Source organism: Lactuca sativa, chromosome 4, assembly GCF_002870075.4.
Source record: "Lactuca sativa cultivar Salinas chromosome 4, Lsat_Salinas_v11, whole genome shotgun sequence".
In the NCBI taxonomy this organism is placed as follows: domain Eukaryota; kingdom Viridiplantae; phylum Streptophyta; class Magnoliopsida; order Asterales; family Asteraceae; genus Lactuca; species Lactuca sativa.
The window spans coordinates 83450441-83462339 of record NC_056626.2 but is presented as its reverse complement, the minus strand read 5'-3'; positions in this window follow the sequence as shown (position 1 = coordinate 83462339).

Sequence of the window (11899 nt, the reverse complement as noted above, 5' to 3'; positions counted from 1 at the left end):
CTTGTCACTCAATGTCACAATCTTAACTCTAAGATTTGGTTTTGGAACGAAGTATGATTGACTTCTTGATTTAACCATTTCTTCAATTCTCGATTCCTCTTCTTAGACATACAATTGCACTAAGACTCACTTAGAGGATCAATTGAGATATGGTTCTTAATCATTAAGACCTGTCATAAAACATAATAAAAGGTACTCTCCCTTCTTCTTAGAATAGAGAAACTTTTATCTTTCTGCGTACTTGATTCTTCTTATTCGTTCTGCTATTGATTTAAACTCTTTTCAATCAACTAAGAATCACACTTAATCTCATAAGTGTAATCATATTTACTTAACCTTAGTAAATCATGACGAATATCTTTGTTACTTTTGTGGTGAACTTGATCAACACACAACCTTGTGTACTCGATCTCCTAGTCCTTCACTTGACACTTTGTCAATGAATTAGTCTAATTTTCCAAAATGTGAAAGTTTTTCATTCATTATACAATACTTGTTGCATGATTCCAAGTTTCTGTCCACTTGAAACTTGGATGATGAGAAACTCTCCCTATTTGGTAAATTCTTGACCTTTCAACAAATAACATAATTAAGAATCACATCCATTTGTTGTAGAAATATGCAAGCATCAATTTTTTCATAACGATTTCATTGCAAGGAAATAAATAAATACGTAAAACAAACTTTATTTTATTCATAAAAGCAGCGGAAAACATTTTGTCCTTACAATGCGAAATCAATTGAAAAACTATGTAATAAATATTCCTAACAACTCTATCATAACTTTCTAAGCTCAAAATCTAATCTTCAAGTCCATGCGATTGAGATCCATTTCTTTGTGATTAGACTCATCTTGCTTTTCCATCAAGCTTCCTCTCTTTTCACTGATCCCGCAAAACATTCAAATGCAATCTTATCACATTATGTATTAAGAATCAATGAATAGGAACTTAATGGAGTTAGATAGTGGATTTTACCTGAAGTACAGTCATACTCTTTGACTCTCCCATCTTCTGGACTCTTCAGGATCTTAGGGCAGACTTGTATCCAACACCCTTTCTCTTGGCAGCAAATGTAGGTCGATTCTCCTAGAACGTCCTCGGAAGCATGGTTGGTTGACTTTCCCAACAAATATGTTCCATTGCTTTGCCAAATCATTTCTGATTCAGCAACAATGAGCATGTAAGTTAGGTCAATGAGGTTTTCGTCATGATCCATCATATAATACTTTCTTTTGAACTCATTATATGATTCAGGAAGTGACTGTAGAACCCAGTTCACAGCCAACTTATCAGGGAATGACGTACCCAACATTATCAACCTATCGATGTGTGATTTCATTCCTAGAACGTGGGCACACACGGGTTTACCATCTTCATGTTTCATTTCCAATAGGGATTTAGTGACATTGAAGCTTTCAATTCTTCGATCTTGTGGGTTAGGGAGAATAACTGGAGGAGGTGGAGGAAGTGAAGCATGATTTCTTGTTCCTCGATCGAATCGTGGAATATCATCTTCATGTGGAATGCTTGTTCCACGGGATTTGGGAAGACCATAGTTGTCGTACTTTGACATCTACAAAACGGGAGAAAACAAATTCAAGTTAGTTGATCGATTGAGTCCCTAATAAATCACCCAAATGAGATATTAAGGCTAGGACCCAACACAATATTCCACAACTCGGGAGAGGGATGCCGTAACCCTAATTGCAGAACATTTGAAGGTAAGTGAATGACGATTCACTTTTTTTCCACCATGAAAACGAAAAACAGATTAAGTTTTAAATGTATTGAAAACTCCTAGATCCCATGAGATTCATTGAATCTTTTCAATGGCATGTTTAAATCTCGATATGCCCCTCTATTTTGTGACTGGGATGCCGAGGATCACAAAGCGGGTGTGAATAACCATGCAAACTTACATGGTGCCTTCACATGTTACAGTCACCTATTCGATGTGCCGGTTAACCACACACGCTCCACCGAACTATGACAAACATTGAGTCAACCTTTGCTACCTTTGCTTAGAACCATTTGTTGGAATAGTGTCTAAGGCTGCAACTATATTAGGCAAGTATTTGACCCGGTTGTGCATGGTCCTTTTGGGTTGCCTTCACCATAGCAACTTGACAGGATGATTTATTATGAGAGAATAAATATTATTAAAATATTATGAGAATAATATAAGGAATAATAATATTGTTATAAGTCATAGAATTAATTAGAATTAATTTGGTGACTTAAAGAGATTAATTAAATAAGAGGGTATAAACTGTCGATTGTTTAATAGTTACACTTTAGACTGTAAATCCTTATTGGATAGAGGATGGACGAATTCCAGAGCTAAGGATAGCTCAAAATCGTCCAAGGCTTATCTATGGTAAGGATATGGATTGTTTAAGGAAAGATTATCCAACTAGGGTTTAAGGTGAAACCCTTAAGGAGTCTACAAGTATAAATAGACCCCTATACCTAAGGGGATCGACATCTCTTCTAAAGGAAGAAAACCCTGGCCGAATTTTCCCTCTCCTGTCTCTCTCAAATTATCCTACTTGCTAGTTGGTGTTTGTAAGCCATTAGAGGAGTGACAATTGTGACTCTATAGCTCCAAGACAACAAGATCAAACAAGAGATTCAAAGGTAAACTTCTAGATCTGATTTTGTATTGTTCTTATACCTAATTAGTCATTAGAAGTCTTGGATTCAAAGCATGTTTAATTAGAAAGCCTAGATCCAAGCATTAGGGTTTTGCATGCGCACATAGGAAAGTTCTTATGGCTAAAACCCATCAGTGGTATCAGAGCCTAGCTTGGTTTCTATTAAATTGTTGCTTGCTTATTTGATTCTTAACTGCAAAATTCGATTTTTATGTTTCTGATTCATGGACTCGGCGAGTCCCATTATGGACTCGGCGAATTGGCTTGACTCGGCGAGTCCTTTGTTGCACTCAGCGAGTCCAAGCGTCAGGAAAGGCCAGATTCGGGATTTTTTGATGATTATCTTATGGAAACTTACCTTAATCATATTAGATCAACCCTAATCCGATTTTTTGATATATATGACTATAATCTTGATCTAATTAAAGATATTTATCAACTAATAAAATATTTAATTTCCTTATATGATAATTAATTAATTATTTTGATTAAATTGGTAATTATCTTGCAAGAAATCTTGAATAAATAAAATATGGATAATTATGGAATTAATTGTTAATTAAAATTATTTGTTATGTGATCCTCCATGTTTTAAATGTTTAAAACTTGTCCTCAAGTTTTGAAATTTATGTTTTGTGATTAAAAGTTTTAATTTAGACAATTTAAATTTCAAACCCTAGATTTTAAAAGTTTAAAATACAACCCTATACTAGTAAAATATTACAAGATTAATATATATATATATATATATATATATATATATATATATATGTATATATATATATGTATATAACTAAAATGCTAGTCTTACCGTTAGTAGGCCTCATTCACGAAACCGAACGGGTGTACACTCACACCCACCGCTTGCTTGATCGGTGGAGGGTCGTTAGCCGAACGGGTAGGATAGGGCAACCTCATCCTCTCATTAAAAGTATAATAAGAAATATAAAGTAACTACATATTTTTAAAATTCCCAATCTTAGTTACTTTAGGAAAAGTGAATTGATGCAATCCCATGAAATTACACTTTGCACCCTTGCTAAGAAGTTAGTGGAGCGTATGTGTTTTACCGGCACACTAATTGGTTCTAAGCAAAGGTGGAAAAGGGTTATTCATTTTTTATCATAGTTCGATGGAGCGTGTGTGGTTTACCGGCACATCGAATAAGTGATCGTTACAATGAAGGCACCATGTGAATTTGCATGGTAATTCACACCCTCTTTGTGATCCTCGGTATCCCAGTCACAAACAAGAGGGGCATATCGAGATTTAAACATGCCATTGAATAGTTTCAATGAATCTCATCCGAACCTAGGAATTCTCAATACATTTAGGACTTAAAGTTATGTTTTGTGGTCGAGAATTAGTGAATCGTCATTCACTTACCTTCATATTATTTTGCATGTTGGATTACGACATCCCTTTTCTATCATGTAAATATTGTTGTTGTATCCTAGCCCTAATTTTTCTTATTGGGTGATAATTAGGGATTCATATTCTAATCTATCTTTGTCCTTTCTATTTATAGATGTCGAACGCAAACAACGCTGCTGCTAGTTCTTTCACATTGATGAGCCTTTGTCAAAAGGTCACTTTTGATGGGACGAACTTTAGCGAATGGATAAGATACATTCGCACCATTGCTCGCTATGAGGATAAGGAGTATGTCCTCGATGAGAAGCTCGAGAAGATTAACCCTGAAATCGCAAGTCCGGCTGAAATGACCGCTTTTGAAACTCATGAGTGCGATGCAACGAAGGTACATTGCATCATGATAGCCACTAGGAACTCCGAATTCCAAAAGTCCTATGAGGACATGTACCCGTACGAGATGCATCAAGACTTATTGGAGAGATAGCGCCAAAATGCGAGACAAGTGCGTTATGAGATTTTCACTAACATGATTTCCGCTAAGATGCGTCATGGAGAGTCTCTTACCGTGCACCTGCAAAAGATGCAAAGGTATGTCGACCGTCTTCGCAAGTTAAATGTTGACTTTGGGGAAGACTTGGTGATCGACATGGTGCTTCACTCTTTGCCTCCGAGCTACAATCAATTTAGGATAACCTACCAAACTCCAAGGTCTCTTGAGGGTCGCTAAGAGCAAATTCAAGGACAAGTCTGTTGCACCAACTCCCAATCCACCCGCTGCTCCTATCTTGGCCATTGGACAAGGAAAGGGAAAGAAGAGGAAGGCTTCGTCTAAGAACTATCGCAAGGTTAAAGCCCGAGATGGTGCCTCTTCTAGTGGGACCAAAGTTGATCTTGCTAAGCCTTGCCCTAACCCAAAGGAGGCAGAGTGCCACCACTGCCACAAGATAGGACATTGGAAGAGAAGTTGCCCAGAGTACCTACAAGCCATCAAGGAAGGAAAGATCAAGCCGTCTTTCGCAGGTATATACACAATTAAATCTAACGATTCATCTCATGCTATTTCTTAGGTTCTTGATACCGGTTGTGGTTACCACATTTGTTCTAATGTGCAGGGACTAAGAAGAAATAGGGATGTGGAGGCTGGAAGAATAAATCTAATCATGGGGAACAGAAGATCGTCGCCTGTGACCAAGATTGGAGTGTATTCTTTAGTGCTTAGGAATGGTTTAAGTTTAGATTTGAACAATTGTTGCTATTCACCAGAAATGGCTAGAAACATCATTTCATTTCATGGTTTGTTTAGACAAGGTTTTAGATTTTCTTTTAATAATGAGAATGCTTCTATTTTAGCTTATCTAAATGGTGTCTTTTATTTTGAAGCTATACCATGCAATGGAATTTATGAAACTATTATGATTGTTGATAACTTAGGAAATGATGTTTTGAACATAGAATCTTCCAATAGTATGGATAAGGCATCCTTGTGGCATTGTCGCCTTGGACATGTCAACAAGAAACGCATAGCCCAACTTCAAAAGGATGGAGTGCTGAAGTCATTCGACCTTAGGGAAGATGACACATGCGAATCTTGTTTGCTTGGAAAGATGACTAAGTCACCCTTCACAAGTACGTGTGAAAAGAGTGAGGGTCTATTGGACCTAATACATACCGATGTATATGGACCGTTTAGATCAACCACGAAGGATGGGAACCGCTTCTATGTGACTTTTACCGATGACTATAGTAGATATGGGTATATCTACTTAATCAAGCAAAAGTCAGAAACTTTTGAAAAGTTCAAAGAGTTCAAGAATGAAGTGGAGAATCAATTGGGCAGGAAAATCAAGATGCTTCGATCCGATCGAGGAGGAGAGTACCTAAGTCTTGAATTCCACGATTATCTCAAGGAGTGTGGAATAGTTTCACAATTGACGCCACCTAGGACACCACAGTTGAATGGTGTGGCAGAAAGGCGTAATCGAACCTTATTGGATATGGTTCGCTCTATGATGAGTCGTGCTTCACTACCTATCTCTTTTTGGGGGTATGCCTTAGAGACTGCCTCCCATATCCTTAAACGAGTCCCTACTAAGAAGGTTGCCAAAACACCTCACGAGATGTGGACAGGGAAAGCTCCATCGTTGGCACATATCAAGGTTTGGGGTTGCGAGGCTTTCGTAAGACAAGATACTCACGACAAGCTTGAACCTCGTAGTGAGCGATGTATTTTCATCAGCTACCCGCAGAAATCCTATGGATATCTCTTCTATAGACCGAAGGAAAATGTTGTCTTCGTTGCGAGGAGAGGAGTTTTCCGAGAGCGAGAACTCATAAGCCAAGGAGACAGTGGAGGCAAATCGAGCTTGCAGAGATTCAAGATTCAATAGATGAAGGAACCTCTACCGCTGGCACTCAACCCGAGGAGGAAACTCCGGTTGAACCGATTGACGAATCCTTACCTCTTAGACGTTCCGAAAGAGTTAGAGTTCAACCCCAGTTTTATGGTTTTCATATTACTACCGAAGGGGACATGTATATTAGTGATGGTACACTAATAAACCTTGATGAACCTAATAGCTATAAGGAAGCCATGGCAGGCCCGGAGTCTGCAAAGTGGAAGGAGGCAATGGATAGCGAGATCCAATCCATGTATGATAACCAAGTTTGGAATTTGGTTGATAATGTGCCCGGACGTAAGACTGTTGGGTGAAAATGGATCTTCAAGAAGAAGACCGACGTGGATGGAAAGGTACACACATATAAAGCGCTGTTGGTCGCGAAGGGCTTTACTCAAACTCCCGGAGTTGACTATGATGAGACCTTCTCACCAGTTGCGAAGATAAAATCTATTAGAGTGATGCTAGCGATTGCCGCATTTCATGATGATGAGATTTGGCAAATGGATGTCAAGGCCGCTTTCCTTAATGGGAAGTTGGCTGAGGATGTTTACATCGCTCAGCCAGAGGGGTTTGTGGATCCGAAGCATCCGAATAGAGTGTGTAAGCTTCAGAAGTCCATTTATGGACTTAAGCAAGCATCTCGCAGATGGAATCTTTGCTTCGATGAGAAAGTCAAAGAGTTTGGATTTGTACGAAGCGAAGATGAATCGTGTGTATATGTCAAAGCCAGTGGGAGTATGGTTAGCTTCCTCGTTCTATATGTCGACAACATATTACTCATAGGAAACGACATCCCGACTCTGCAGGAGGTTAAGTCCTGGCTCGGGAAGTGCTTCGTTATGAAGGACCTCGGAGAGGCTTCCTATATTTTGGGAATAAGGATAGTGAGAGAAAGAAGTAAGAGACTAATCGGACTTAGTCAGAACACTTACTTAGAGAAGGTACTAAAGCGTTTTAGTATGGAAAACTCGAAGAAGGGAGAATTACCGATACAAAACAATGCTAAATTGAGTAAGACTCAAAGTCCGAGTACCAAATCTGAAATAGCAGAAATGAGCCGAGTACCATACGCTTCCGCAGTTGGCTCAATGATGTACGCTATGACTTGTACTCGCCCTGATGTAGCCTTTGCTTTGAGCATGGTTAGCATATATCAAGGGAATCCTGGCAGAGCTCATTGGATTGCGGTGAAGAATATCCTTAAGTATCTTCGAAGGACGAATGAATGGTTCTTAGTCCTCGGAGGGAGTGATGACTTGAAGGTGCGAGGGTATAGTGACGCCATCTTTCAAACCGACATAGACAACTACCTTTCACAGTCGGGCTGGGTCTTTACCCTGGACAGAGGAGCAGTGACTTGGAAAAGTTCCAAACAGGAAACCGTAGCTGATTCAATGTGTGAATCAGAGTACATTGCAGCGAGCGAAGCGTCGAAGGAGGCAATATGGCTGAAAAACTTCATCGGTGATCTTGGAGTTGTACCTGCCATAAAGGAGCCCATGGAGATTTTCTGTGATAATGAAGGAGCGGTTGCCTTGACCAAGGAACCGAGAGATCATGGTAGATCACAACATATCGATAGAAAATATCATTTTATTAGACATCGTGTAGAAGAAGGACAACTCGTAGTGAAGAGGATATCATCAGAAGATAACCCAGCAGATCCGCTTACGAAGGGACTGAGTAGGGTTAAGCACTTGCAGCATGCTAGGAGTATTGGGTTGAAGGATGATATTAGTATAGATTAGATAGTATTAGAAACGTGTAATAGATAAATGTAATTAACATTTGGTGATTAAATAAAGGAGTTTTATTTATGAGTAATGTTACTATCTTATGTTAATTGTTTAACTATTGTTTCATTTTTGCATGTTTTGACTTCCAGAATAATTGAGTTTATTAAGAATAATCGAATTATTAAAATTGTCCACAATCGTTCATATGTTGGAAGTAGATATGAAAGAAGATTGTCGTGAATTTGTGCATAGATTGTCTAAATGGTATTAGACATAGCAAAAGATTGTTGCGACATTCATGAGTGCTTATGAACTGGTTTTGAGCATTGGAACAAACCCGTGCTTGCTAGAATCACCTTATGGAATATGATATAAAAGGGTGATCGCAAGACGATAATATCATATAGTCTTAGAACCTAGATATATGGTTTCTTATCTGTTAATTGATTGTATATTGATAATGCGAAAACGCATCAATAACTCGGTGTTATAAAACGCATTGTTGTGTATAGTTGGTTAATGAATAAGTAAATGCATATAAGTCAAAGTTTATCTGTAACTTTTATTCCAAGAGGGTAAAAGCAATATCTCGGCCACTCGATGATTTGATTTGACTTATGTGTCGGGCCCGGTCAGAACTGAATTGATGTGTTCAATTAAGTTCTATGTCAAATAAATTGGAGATCAAGAAACCTAAATGCTTGACTAATTATTCCATAGAATTATCAGCATGATATCTAACAGAGGACTGTACGATCCCTTATCTAAAGGACAAGATTGATTAGATCAGAGTTTGACAGCTTCTTTGAGAGCTATGATTGCAAATCGAATTGTACTTGTGCATATAGTTACTAGACTTATCCAAGTGGGAGACTGTTGGAATAGTGTCTAAGGCTGCAACTATATTAGGCAAGTATTTGACACGGTTGTGCATGGTCCTTTTGGGTTACCTTCACCATAGCAACTTGACAGGATGATTTATTATGAGAGAATAAATATTATTAATATATTATGAGAATAATATAAGGAATAATAATATTGTTATAAGTCATAGAATTAATTAGAATTAATTTCGTGACTTAAAGAGATTAATTAAATAAGAGGGTATAAACTGTCAATTGTTTAATAGTTACACTTTAGACTATAATCCTTATTGGATAGAGGTTGGACGAATTCTAGAGCTAAGGATAGCTCAAAATTGTCCAAGGCTTATCTATGGTAAGGATATGGATTGCTTTAAGGAAATATTATCCAACTAGGGTTTAAGGTGAAACCCTTAAGGCTAAGGGGGTCGGCATCTCTTCTAAAGGAAGAAAACCATGGCCGAATTTTCCCTCTCCTCTCTCTCTCAAATCATCCTACTTGCTAGTTGGTGTTTGTAAGCCATTAGAGGAGTGAAAATTGTGACTCTAGAACTCTAAGACAACAAGATCAAACAAGAGACTCAAAGGTAAACTTCTAGATCTGATTTTGTATTGTTCTTATACCTAATTAGTCATTAGAATTCTTGGATTCAAAGCATGTTTAATTAGAAAGCCTAGATCCAAGCATTAGGGTTTTGCATGCGCACATAGGAAAGTTCTTATGTCTAAAACCCATCACCATTTAGTGTGCCGGTTAACCACACACGCTCCACTAACGTCTTCGCAAGGGTACAAAGTGTAATTTTATGGAATTGCATCAATTCACTTTTGCCTAAAGTAACAAAGATTGGGAATTTTGAAAAAGCATTTAGTTACTTTTGTACTTCATTATACTTATAATGGAAGGTTTATGTCCTATCCTACCTGTTCGGCTAACGACCCTCCACTAGTCAAGAGTGCGGTGGTTAAGAGTGGATACCCATTCAATCGCCATTTTATAGGCAATTTCCTTAAACACCCCTTATGGACCAGCTTCGTGAAGGATGCCTACTAACGGTAAGACTGACTTTTACTCATACATATAATGTTAGACTTTTAATGTTATATATAGTATAGGGTGTATTTTACACTTTTAAAATACTAGGTGGTCTAATTTAATAATTATACTTTTAATTCAATTAAATTGTAAACCAAAACTTTATGGATTTATTAAATCTCCTTTAATTACATACCTTAATTAATTAATAAAACCATAAGGGTGTGATTTGAACTTTTCAAAACAATACTAGGGTTTTAGAATTTAACATTCCTAAATTAAACTTTAATCAACTTTTAAATTCCAAAACTTGAGGGCAAGTTTTGAAACATTTCAAAACACTAGGGTTTCAACTATTTAAATTTCAAAAACAAAAACTTTTAAGTTCAAATTTAAACTATAAAACCTAAAGGGATTAATTTGAAACCTTTCCAAACTTTGTAAAAAATATTCTAGATCACATAATTCACATAAGGCAGTTAACTATTAACTGGTGGTTATCTAATTAGATCTAGTTCAAATTCTTGCAAGATAATGATCAAATAATTTCCATAATTTAACATTTATCAAATAAGGTAACAATTATCCAATTAGATGACCAAAATCTTTTATTTTGACAAGGATAATCATAAGGAATCAATAAAATTCGAATTTTATTAATATTAAACAATTATGGTAATTATTTTAAGTCAAAATAGGTAAACAAATCCCGAAACTACCTCCTTCTGACGCTCGAACTCGCCGAGTTCCTTTATGGACTCACCGAGTTGCAGCTACTCGCCGAGTCCACATTGGAACTCGCCGAGTTCATCAGACAGGGGGCCAAAAAATCGATTTTACAGCTTGAACAAACATACAAGGCATCAATACAATACAAACCAATCAAGGCTCTGATACCACTTATGGGTTTTAGCCATAAGAACGTCCTATGTGCTCATACAAACCCTAATGTTGGGATCTAGATTTCTCTATTGTACATACAATTCATCCAAGACAATAAACCCTAGATCTAATATATGACAATCAATATAACATATAAATTAGGGTTTAGATCATACCTTGATTGTTATGTAGCAATAACAATCTCAAATCCTTCTTGTATTGACTTTAGAAAGCTTAGAGTCACAAATGTCACTCCTCTAATGATTCATAAACACCAAGAGCAAGAGGATGAAGAAGAGAAGAGAAGGAGGCTGCCCAAAACGTGTAGAAACCCTAGAGAACAAGTTCAATTCGTTTTTGGGGCATAAGGGTTCTTTAAATAGTAAGGCTATTAGGGTTATCTAACAAGGAAACCCTAATTTGGATGCTTAGGCCCTAAGCAACCCATGTACTCCTTTCTTAAAGGCCTTTGGACGATTTCTAATGGGTTTCCCCATAGAATTCGTCCAACCCTTTAATATGGAGTCCATTAGCCCAATATTCAACTATTACACAATTGACAGTTCTAGTCCCTTAAGTTTAATTAATGTCTTTTAGCCACAAACTTAATTCTTACTAATTCTTGACTAATATTAATCAAACAATATGATTTCTCCTTTAATATATTATTCTCATAATATATTAATAAATCATAATTAATCCTTTCTCTCCATAATTCATCCTATCAAGTTGCTATGATGAAGGCAACCCAAAAGGACCATGCACCATCGGGTCAAGTACATACCAAAATAGTTATGGACTTAGAGACTAATCCAACAATTTATGGGGCACCTTGTCAACCAGGACGGAATATTAGTGGATCCGGCCAAGGTGGAGGCCGTGATGAGATGGGAGGTCCCAAGGTCTCCATCCGAGATTCGGAGCTTCCTAGGATTGGCAGGCTACTATCGGAG